A 10,154-nucleotide genomic window follows, 5' to 3' on the forward strand; every position below is an offset into this window, starting at 1 on the left:
ACTAAATTAATGAAATCACTTTTAAAAATAATATGTTTTTTTCTGATTATAAAAGTATTATATACTTACAGAAAATTTTAAAAATACAGGGAAGTATAAAGAAGAAAACAAAATGAAATAACTTTTAAATGAGCATCCTGAAAACACCACCAGAGAAAAGAGAACTGCTCAAATATACTTTAGTTAGTAAAACAAATGCATCAGCTACCCACTCATGAGGAGGTCTAAATTCTGGCAACTTAAACCATTCAAAACACTGCTATTTAAAACACTGACCTAGAAGCTTACAAAAAAATTTTTTTGAACAGCAACCAAAAGAGAAAATAGCCAAGATGATCAGAGTATTCCATAAAGTGTAATGTGATTTCCTCTTACGATTGGCAAAGTTTATTTAAGAAGAAACAAGTCCCACAGTCTTTATAGGTGGGAAGAATGGGAGATTTTTAAATTTTGTTTTTTAAATAAAGGGACAAAAAACAAACTGAGAGCAAAAGGTGATGGAGTTGGGAAGCAGCAAACCTCTGACAGTGGTTTATCAACACTTTTTATGTGTTTACATTTAAAGTACAGCAAAGAATAGAATTGGCTATGAAAAGGATTTTAAGAAATACCCATAATTAAAACAGCAGGATCTAATTTAGGGGTAAACTAGGATTCTGTACTTGGAGGAACAAAACTTTTTTTTTTTTAAACATCTTTATTGGAGTATAATTGCTTTACAATGGTGTGTTAGTTTCTGCTTTATAAAAAACAAATAACTTTTGAGAACAACTCCTCCCGACCCTAACAGCTCATCTACCCCTAGCCCCAGTGAGCGAGGAGGGCACTTAGTAAAGGGTATTCACTTTGATAGCTTTAATGTCACTATTTCAACAATGCTACTTAAGAGCACTAACTAGCACTGTCCAGTGTACTGGGTCTGTACAGTGGCAAGCACAATTAACTCTGAGGCTTTTTAAGAGAACTGACTTCTGAACATAGTCTGTACCCAAAACAGTTTATACATACTTGATGAAATGTCAGTTTTAGTGATAACCAAGTTCTACCCTGGCAGAAATTAGTTAAGAGTAGATTTATGTATTAACCCCCAGCATCCATTTCTAACTTCCTTGTGGAAAATTAAAAAGACCATTTCCCAGACTCCTTTACAGTTACGTTTCCCCATGTGAAATGGGGCCCATCAATCACATGTTCTTCTGTGAGATTTGGAAGGCAGAAGTGAGGTGGGAGCCATCTTTCTGCTGTTAATGCTGGCAAGCACATTTATGGAAACATTGGGTTTTTCTGCAGCATTCCAGTGTCCAGAGCCTCACGGCTGTCAAGAGACAAGTTTGGTGGAGACAGCCGTGACTAGTTGGTGGGTGTTGAGGGGCAGTTTCAGAATAGCAATTTCTTGACCCTTGAATTGCAGTGAGCAATGTCATCTGGAACTCAGAAGTACCAGTGTTGGCCTCCCGATTCCCTCCCTTGGAGGCCCTGTTTGGCAGTCTGGTCCTGGGAATAATTTCTGAAGGCCCAGCCCAGAGCCCACTCCTCTCAGCCCTTCCAATGATTCTGCAAACGAATTAAAATGCTAGAGCGGTTGCTCTTTCCTGCAACTAGGCCCAGATAACGTATTAGCACATCAGTTGCCTCAAAATGTAAGCAGAAGGGTGATTAGTCTGTGAGCAGCAGTACTGGGCAGTGTGCTTGCCGGTACAGGCTCTGGAATCAGACTGCCTAGGTGCAAATTCTGGCTCTGCCACACATTAACCTCCCTGGGAAGTTAACCTCCCTGTGCCTTAGTTTCTTCATCTGTAAAATGGAACTAGTAATAATACGTATACCTTTTAGAGTTATGTGACACAGTAAATGAAAAGATAATCTAAGTAAAGTGCTTACAACAGTGGCTGTCTTATAACAAGCCCCTGAGAGATGTTAGCTATTATTAGAGTAATAATAGTAATCACTATTATTAATTATGCAGGCCACTTTAAAACACTACTTTGAGTAGGAAATGAAAACATTTTAGAATTTTATTACCACACATTTTCTTGTAGCCTAAAGAATGCTAACTTATACAAAAGTGGACACACAAAAAATTTGACTGGTTCCCATATCTGCATACTCAGAGTGATCATTTCAAAACCACAGTGTACCTGAGGATAGCAAACCTCTACTCTAACTAGTCAATTAATTAGTTACTCTAGCTAGTTATTGTAGACCTCAACCTAAGGAAGAGTTATTCTTTTTTTTCAACTGAAGTACAGTTGATTTACAATGTTGTGTTAGTTTCTGCTGTACAGCAAAGTGATTCAGTTATACATACACATATATTCATTCTTTCTTAGATTCTTTTCTCATATAGGTTATCACAGAATATTGAGTAGAGTTCCCTGTGCTATACACTAGGTCCTTGTTGGTTATCTTATATATAGTAGTGTGTGTGTGTTCATCCCAAGCTTCTGATTTATCCCTCCCCCACTCCACACTGCCCCTTTGGTAACAATAAGTTTGTTTTGGATATCTTTAAGTCTGTTTCTGTTTTGTAAATAAGTTCATTTGTTTCTTTTTTAAAAAAATTAGATTCCACATATGAGTGATATCATATGATATTTGTCTTTCTCTGACTTACTTCACTTACTATGATAATCTCTATGTCCATCCATGTAGCTGCAAATGGCATTATTTCATTCTTTTTTATGGCTAAGTAATATTCCATTGTATATATGTACCACATCTTCTTTATCCATTCCTCTGTCAATGAACATTTAGGTTGCTTCCATGTCTTGGCTACTGTAATTAGTGCTGCAATGAACATTGGGGTGCATGTATCCTTTCGGATCATGTTCTTCTCTGGGAGTGGGACTGCTGGATCATATGGTAGTTCTATTTTTAGTTTTTTAAGGAACCTCCATACTGTTCTCCATAGTAGTTGTACCAATTTACATTCCCACCAACAGTGTGGAAGAGTTATTCTTTAGAAACAATTTTTGCCATTTTCCCATTTCAAATGTTACCTCATTAATTATGCTCTATGAACCAGGGTGTTTGTTACTTAGGGTTTTTTTCAGCTTCATTTAGATATAACTGACAAATAAAATTGTAAGATATTTAAAGTGTACATCGTGGTATACATATATATTGTGAAAGGATTCCTCCCATCTAGTTAATTAACACATCCACCATCTTATATATTTATCTTTGGTTGTTGTTGTTGTTTGGTGAGAACATTTAAGTTCTACTCCCTCAGCAAATTTCAATTATACAATACAGTGTTACCAACTGTAGTCACCACGTTATACATTAGATTCTCAGACCTTGTTCATCTTATAGCTGAAAGTTTGTGCCTTTTTACCAACCTCACCCTACTTCCCCTACCCTCCAGCCCCTGACAACTACTTTCCTACTCTCTGCTTCTATGAATTGGACTTTTACTTTTCAGATTTCACATATAAGTAATAACATGCAGTATCTGTGTTTCTCTGTCTGGCTTAATTCACTTAGCATAATAAACCCTCCAGGTCCATCCATGTTGTCACAAATGACAGGATTTCTTTTTTCTCATGGCTGAATGTTATTCCAGTATATATACAATCATATCATATATATATAATAATAATATATATATCACATCTTATTCATCCATTAAGACAGGTTGTTGTGTTATTCAAAACTTAGGTTGTTTTTAAAATATTGTCAGAGAGGAGGTTTCATAAGAATGAGATGTGTATAAGATTTGCAATCTCAAAGTTTAAAATTTTAATGTTTAGGCTTAGACTACTATTCTAATTTACATATTAAGAAGGTCTTAGATAAAATGATGGCCTGGTTTGGTTTGCAGAAGTGTCTTCTGATGATAAAAAATATATTGCAGAGTTTGGAATAAAGCTTCCCCCAAATATTCTGAAATTGTAAGAACCTTGTGTTGCGCCTTATCCAACAATGCTAGTGAGATAGAGGGACCTGAAGCCTAAACAAAGGTGTTTGTTATACCCTCGACGGTTCAGATGCTGCTGAGAGTCCAGGACTCAAAGCAGTGCAGATTTATTGAAGGGTTAGGAAAACAACTCAAAGAAAGCAACTTCATCCTTGATTCAGTAGTTAGGTTTACACTGTTCTGAACTTCATACAGCTATACATATTTTCTCTTCTTTTAAGAAAAAAATCTTTTAATTCTATTTTCATGAGGTCAGATATTCAAACTGAAATGTGAAATGTATTCATTCAATACCTATTTATTGAGCATCTGCTCTATGCCAGGCTATCCCTGGCCCTGGGAATACAAAGATGATGACATGTCAAAGATCAGTGCTCTAGAACAACTCAATGTCTATCAGCAGAGAGAGAGAATCAGAGAAAGAGAGAGAAAGAAAATACTCCTAGTAGAAGTAAACTATAAAACCAAGGAAGCAAATGACTTTGCCTGGGAGTGTCCACAAAGTTTCCAAAAGGCAGAACCGTCGAGTCTTGAAGGATGAGTAAAAGTTCATACATGAAAAAGAGGACAAACGGCATTCTCAACAGAAGCACCAAGGGCAAAGGCACAGACAGGTATAAAACAGCATGACCTCTTCAAAAAAAGTGTGCTATGGCTAGAGACTCAGGGTCTGTGGAGGGACAGTGGAAGATGAACGGAGAACAGTATGAGGGTGCCAGATTCTGAAGCTCCTCCACTTTTGTAGGTTTGGGGCACTTTTGAAGAATTTTAAGAAGAGTGACATGGTTATATAGGTCCACCAATGACTAGCTATGTGACTTAGTCAAGTTGCTTAATTCTAAGCATCACTTTCCTTTTTGTAAAGTGGGGATATTGACTGTTAAGAGGCTCTAAGGAAGTCTGTTAAGAGGATTACATAAGATAATAGCTCAGATAAATAAGATTAACAGCAATAAGAAATAAATTAAGACAAACAGCAATAAGCACATGAAAATATGTTTAGCATCAGTAGTCATTAGGGAAATGCAAGTAAAAATCATAATGAGATATGACTTCACACCTGCTAGGATGACTACAACACACACACACACACACACACACACACACACACACACACACACACGAAAATAACAAGTGTTGGCCAGGATGTCGAGAAATCAGAACCTTCATGTACTGCTGGTTGGAATGTAAAACGGTACACCCATTTTGGAAAACAGTCTGGCAGTTCCTAAATGATTAAACACAGAGTTACCAAAGGACTCTGCAATTCTACTCCTAGGTATATGTCCAAGAGAAATGAAAATATGTCTCCATAGAAACTTGTATACAAATGTTTATAGCAGCATTATTCATAATAGTGAAAGAGTGGAAACAACCCAAATGTTCAGCAACATTTGGGAAAATGGATAAACAAAATGTGGTAGATCTATACAATGGAACGTTATTCAGCCATAAAAAGCAAAGAAGAACTGATTACCTGCTACAACATGGATGAACCTTAAAAACCTCAAGCTAAGTGAAAGAAGCAAGTCACTAAAGACCATATATTTTATGATTTCATTTATATGAAATGTCCAGAATTGGCAGATGAAACAGACAGAGAGTAAGGTAGTGGTTGTTGGGGGTTAGGGAGATGCAGGAATGGGGAGTGACTATTAATGGATATGGGGTTTCCTTATGTAGTGGTGAAAATGTTCTGTAATTAGAGGGTAGTGATGGTTGCACAACTTTGTGAATACACTAAAAAACACTGAATTGCACACTTTCAAAGGATGAATTTTATGGTATATAAGTTATATGTTAATAACACTAAATAGCTAATATGTGAATGTTTACTAGGCACAGTACTAAGCATTTTACACTCATTATCTTATTTCAGTCCTCACAATAGCCTCATGAGGTAACTGCTGCTGTGATTCACATTGTATAGATCAAGAATTGGAGGCACAGAGAAATGAAAAGAAAATCTTCTCCACGACTGTGCAAGGAGCAGCTGAACAGAGATTGGAATTCAGGCTGACTGACCCCAAACCAGCACTCCTAAGTCTCGCACTTTTCTTCTGACCATAATGTATGCAAAATGCCTAGCACAATACCTAGCATGCAGTTAGGGCTCAATAAATATAAGGTATTATTATGATGATGATCCAATTTGTATACCCAGAAGAAGACCTGAGACAGCATGGAGGAAGAGAAACAGTGGGAGAGGCAGGGCCAGCGAGATCATTTTAAAGGCTTGATGCAGTTGTCAAAGCAAGATATGGAGAGGAACTAAATTAAGGCAGAGGACAGCGAATAACAGAAGGGATAACAGGAACCTTTGCAAGAAAACAGGAATTGTCCTATAAATTGGGATCAGTTACAACTTGATAATACTACAAAGCATTAACATAACCTGCATTCATATTTGTACTCTTGGGTCACCAGGAAAGGTTTAAGTTATTCTCAAAATATGTGATTAAGTCATGGAAATGGGTAATATGTTTCAAATTTTTTTCTTTTCAGTAGATTGACCTTATAAGTTGAAACAGCTAGTTGTACTAGTTCATGTAGACAGTCCAAATTCAATTTGAAACATTTAAAATATCTATGAGTTTAATATCTATAATAGTTCTAAGAATATTAAAGAATTAATGATTCCCGTCAAGTTCAAAGATCTTTAAAGGTGGGTGAAAAAGACAATACATATTTTAGAAACCATTAAGTGCAAAGGTCTTTGGAACAGAAGGAAAAGACATGAATTTCCACAAGCAGACGAAAGATTTAGGTAACGAGTGTAACTCCAATTAAGGTTGTGGGATAGAAGACCATCTTTATAAAGGCACATAGTTTTTAACTAAGAATTTAGTGTATCCCATCAGGGTCACCAACACAAATCTCATTAGCTTTCTTAGCATAAATCTCTGGGCCATAAGGAACTTCAGCAAACTGGCATGGTAACTGTATGGATAAATATCTTTTAACACTGGAGAGATTCAGAATTAAGTATAAAAGTGTTTAAGAAAATCAAAACCATATTTGGGAAAGTCTCAATGAGAAGATGGTATTTAAAGTAAAGACCAAAGGAGATGAGAGAGAGTCATTTGGGCACCTGGAGGAAGGGTGCTCCAGGCAGATGGGACGGCAAGTGCAAAGACTCTGAGGTGAAGCAGGCAAGGAGGATTGGAGGAACATCAAGGAGGGCTGGGGAGAGCAATGAGAGATGGAGTCAGAAAGGAAGGATAGATTGTGAGGCAGGTAGGACATCATGGGACCAGTTCCTGCAGGACTTTGTAGACTACTTAGGGGCCTTTGGCTTTTGGTCTGAGTAAGATGGGGAGCCACTGAAGATGGGGAGCCACTGACCAATTCTGAGCAAAGAAGTGACAAAAACTTCCCTCAAGGGAATCAAAAAGCTTGCACCAAATCCTTTAAATATTATAAACATATAGTTAGGTCACTGAAAAGGTTGCGCCTCTTAGATGTAAATTCCATTTTATCTAGAAAATAAGATTTAAATGATATAGGATGAATCAAGTATTACCCTATCTTACAAACTTTGGGGCTCAAATCATCAACAGCAGAGCTGGTGATTTCAAGGCCAAGAGATAAAGTCTGGCAGAGGGCCATCTATCATGGGGTTGGAAATTTACATGACTTGGAAGAAGCCTAGGTCCTCATGATGCCTCCTTCTGACATTTTACAGCCAATCCCAAACATGCCCATTTGGCCAAGGGTGGCAGGTTAGATTCTCACTTCCCATTTACTGCTTGTGTGGCCAGAGGGGCTCCCAGGAATAAAGATATCTGATCCCTGGTTATCAGTGCAGGGCTCTTCTTGTTCCAGGGGTCTCACAAACCCAACCACACCTGAGGGTTGGGAAAGATTACAGAAGTTTGAGCCTTGGTTCTTCTGCTGAAGATTTTAGACTTGTTTCTGATAAAGATCAGTTAAGGTCTTTAGAGCACAGTAGCGATATGACTTGCTTACTGGAAGACTCTGGAGGTGACTTTAGGAGGAAATAAAGAGCAAGAACAGGAGGCAAGGGCCCTGGAAGGCTGCCACCGGTCACCTGGCTTAATGCTTAAATGCTTAATGCGTTTCCTCACCTAGAAAGTGGAAAAAGCATCAGCCTGACTGGGTGATTGTTTTATGTGAAATAATTCATATAAGCGAAAGCATTCCATTTACTAAAGTTCTGCAAATATAAACGTTTATTAAGAACAGAAGTAATACTACGTGTGTAGTTTAAAAGCCCAATAGGTGAGAATCTACCGCTTCCAAACACGTCTTGGACTAAACCTAACACGATGTTATATGTCTACTATACCTCAGTTTAAAAGGGAAAAAAGAAAAAGGGGAGGGGAAAAAAAACACGCCTTTGAACGATACAGACCCTGGCTACTGACACAATCAATAATAAATAAGCGCATTTAAAGGGGAAGGGGCCAAACCGCTATTAACTTACAAAAGATACCGTCTGCATAGGTAGGAGGTGCGTCTGTGTGGGTCCATCATAAAACAATAATTATAGCACAATATTTGTTAGGTACAGTAAGTCTGCCTTGGGTTCTAAGCTCGGATCTGTCGCATCACGATATAAAACCGAAGGATGAAGGATGTACGGAGAAACTCGGACCACTGCCCAGGCAGCCACCTTCCCGAGGAACCGCCCAGGGCCGAAGGGGTGAAGCCCCAGACCTCGGCCGCCCCATCCTGCGGGCCATCCATCACTCGCCGCGCAGCCCGAGCCCGGCCGGCCGCCGACCCTCTGGGAGTCCGCGGCGCCCGACGGCTCCAGACACGCCCGGCACCGGCCCCGCACTGCCTTCCAGCCGCCGCCGCCAGGAGGCTCCGCGCGCCTTCCCGCCTTTCCCCGCGCCGCGGCCGAGCCGGGCCGGGTGGCCAGGCGGGCGCGGTGCTCGGCGGGGGCGGCCGGGCGGGCGCGGGCGGCGACGGCGCGGCCATTGTCCCGCTGCCCCTCCCGGGCGCGCAGGCGGGCAGGGCCGGGCGGCTGGGCAGGCGGGGCGGCCGCGCAGTCCGGGAACCGGTGCGCCCCGCCGCCGCCCGCCTCTCCTCGCCGGCCGCCGTCCCGAGGCCGGGTCCTTTGCGCCGGCCGGCCGCGCCTCCTTTGTGACCGTCTCCAGACCCTCGGAGCCGGCGCACCGCCGCCGCTGCGCCCGGGGCTGCAAATGGCGCCCGCTCGCCTCTGCGCCTCCCGCCGCTCTCCCGGCTCGGGGACGTCTGGGGGGCGCCGCACCCGGGCCGCATCCCGCCGCTGCCGCCGCCCGGGGCCAGAGCCCGCGGCGCCTTAGCCCGCGCCCCCGCCCGCAGCGAGGCTCGCGGGCCCGTCCCGGGCTGCCCCGACGCCCCGCCCGCCCTCCGCCCGCGCCGCGTGCAGCCACTTACCGCGGGCCGAGGCGCACCGGCGGGTCGCGTGCGCGGGCCGGGGTAAGATTCCGGGTTCTCGGCAGGGGAAATACCCCTTTCGAAGCTGTTCCTTTGCGCCCTAAAACAAGTAGCCCCAACGTGAGAGAAACAAAAGGTATTTGCTGACGTGGGCGTTGGACAGAAACGCCCGAGGGCTGGGGACACAATTAAAGGGGCAACGCACAGATTTCAGGCACCAACCAGCAGCTTCGCCCACTCCCCTGCCCTTGCCTACACCCCGCTGCACCCTCCAGAGGCACTGGGGTGCCCGGATCCCCTAGCAGTTGACTCCAGAGTCATTATTTAGTCAGGAGCTTAGATTTTAGATTGTACTTTACGTTGGGAAAGGCGCCTCCGGAGGGCAGAAGGGCTGGATTTCTAGGATCTGGGGAATTTGGTTTAGGAAAGAGGGAGGGACTTAGGCGTGCCCACAATTACTGTGTAAGTACATGTGACATTATTGTACTTAAGTTTAGCAACGTCAAATGGAAGAGATCTGCACAGAATTTTTCCCTTTATTGAAGCACTCGTTTTAGTCGGGGATAACCTTTTCTAATCTCTACAGGTCACAAGCATTTTCTTTGAAGAGGATAACCCAAGAAGCTGAGATAAGAGAAAATAACTCTTGGTTAAGTTCAGAGAAAATATAAAACTAGTAAGAATAGCAGGTTTTGTGTTTTCAAATACAAAAATTCATTGTATATCAAGCCTTTCTTCTGACATATTTATGTACCTAATATTTAGAGTTCTGACGTCAGGTTATATATTTGCTAAAATCTTAAGTCACTGAATTTTCATTGTTACTACGGAAACAATTCTATAAACT

At 41.7% G+C, this 10,154-nt stretch overlaps 1 protein-coding gene across 2 annotated transcripts in view; it reads right to left on the bottom strand.

Moving 5' to 3' along the window:
• ZBTB8A (zinc finger and BTB domain containing 8A) overlaps positions 1-9,614 on the bottom strand; it is a 48,483-nt gene extending 38,869 nt beyond the window's left edge. For both annotated transcript variants that reach the window (XM_024125189.3, XM_055083185.1), the window contains exon 1: positions 9,308-9,614. The gene's annotated coding sequence lies outside the window, so the exon portion shown is untranslated. The remainder of the gene's footprint in view (positions 1-9,307) is intronic.
• Between the last annotated feature and the right edge of the window lie 540 nt (positions 9,615-10,154).

Source organism: Physeter macrocephalus, chromosome 3, assembly GCF_002837175.3.
Source record: "Physeter macrocephalus isolate SW-GA chromosome 3, ASM283717v5, whole genome shotgun sequence".
In the NCBI taxonomy this organism is placed as follows: Eukaryota; Metazoa; Chordata; class Mammalia; order Artiodactyla; family Physeteridae; genus Physeter; species Physeter macrocephalus.